Source organism: Priapulus caudatus, unplaced genomic scaffold (genome assembly GCF_000485595.1).
Source record: "Priapulus caudatus unplaced genomic scaffold, Priapulus_caudatus-5.0.1 Scaffold352, whole genome shotgun sequence".
In the NCBI taxonomy this organism is placed as follows: Eukaryota; Metazoa; Priapulida; class Priapulimorpha; order Priapulimorphida; family Priapulidae; genus Priapulus; species Priapulus caudatus.
The window spans coordinates 1-1,844 of NW_014577413.1; positions in this window are offsets into that span (position 1 = coordinate 1).

Consider the following 1,844-nt stretch of genomic DNA (forward strand, 5'->3'; position numbering starts at 1 on the left):
ATAATATATATTATTTATTTATATAGTTACTAGTTATATATATATGTATTACAGCAGATATGCGGTAAAGAAGGGAGAAGATGGAATAGTGGACATGGGGGGGGGGGAGATAATAGAAGTGCTTGCGGTGGAGAAAAGGGAGGAAGAAGGTGGATTAGGTATAGGTAGCGGGATGGTGGAGCAGGTGGGGAGGTCGACGAGGAGAGTTGCTAGACGAGGCAGTAGATGTGGGGGGCGCAACAACAGCTAAAAATATCAATGATAAGCAATTTCCGGTGGCATTCGGCGCATGTGAAAAATCTGGCGAGTGGAATATTAAAACCTATTTCCTGATGATTAGACTAGTACACCACCCCTCGGTAGTTAAATACCGAGTTAAACGTTATGGCGAGTATTCATCTCCATCTTGCGCGGGTATATAGCTATTTCATAACTTTGCAAAAACTACTAGTAGGCCTACTTGTCAGAATGTATCGCTACACCTGACACATAGGTTTAACCTAACTCTGTATGCACATGTGTATCATACACGGATGTGAAAAATGATCGGCTTGTCCACGCAAGACTGACTTGAACCGACCCTTGTCTCACCCCGCAAGGCTTCTCAACGACTGACGGATTTAGCCAAAGTGTGTATATATATATAATTTTTGATAACCCATTTCGATGACGTAGTTGCCCGTGCAACAGACTCAGCGTGTGTGTAAGCTGAAACATGCGGAACGTGCAGGAACGTGCGCGTAGGCTGATGTCGTTGCTGCTATAGGCAATTATGTAGAGTGGGAGGCTGGTAATACACAGCCTAGTGCTACTCATATGCGAAAATAGGTCTTCTAACAAGAGCCGCAGAGCGTCTGGGCTCATCTGAGGTCTGTTCCTACGGTTATAAACGTAACATTTAAGTCGTGCGTAGTGACATCTTTGTTAGGCGCAGATATGCAGATATGCAGTTGCGTACACATCATTTCAGCAACCTTCTGCATTCTGCATACCTCCCAAATCCCATTGGTTGATACAAATGGCATGCCTGAAATATGGTGCATTGTGACCAAACCCTAACCCTATTAAAAAAAGAAATTATTTGTTGTTATTAAATTGTTGTAAATAAATCATGTAAATATTTGTGTTAATTGGAAAAAAATAGTTAAATGGATAAAGAAAACATGTAAATAATAAAAAATCAGATGGGATTCGATCCACCGACATTTGAGCCGTAACGCCTGTGCTGCACACGTTCGGCTATCCAGGCTTATTGGCTTTCTAGATTATGGATGTGCCATGAATATGACAACACTGTGACGTCATTGAGGCAGTTCAGAAATCCATGCATGTTTAACCCTTCTCTTGAGGGTTAAAAGGTTATCAGACACTTACTCTTCGCACGTAGTGGAAAGCACATTTTATGGTCCTTTCAAGAAAGTGATAAAAATGGTAGGTCAGCGCTGAAACAAAAAAGTTTTTCACTCTGTCCATTAGGCCATGTCCTCAGAAAATGTCTGATATCTGACCTTTCCCCCCACTGCCCTTTGACCTGTGACCTCCAATTTCGCACTGGTGATGGGTTTCCCGCCCATCACACTATACACCGAATATTAAGAGCATAGGTCGTCGAGCCGTTAAGATGTGTGCCGCAATTCCGTATTTCCTCCTATAAGGGGGAAATATTCCCCCTCCGTTTACACATCTTGACCTTTGTCTTGACCCCCCAAATTTGTCATCCTGAGTCCTTTTCACGATCCCCCCCCCCTTTATACTTATATATATATAGGTGTAAGTGTGCACAGTGCAGCCGCGTGAGGAATGGCGGCCGCAAGCGTATGTTGCAAATAGGATTTGGACGGACT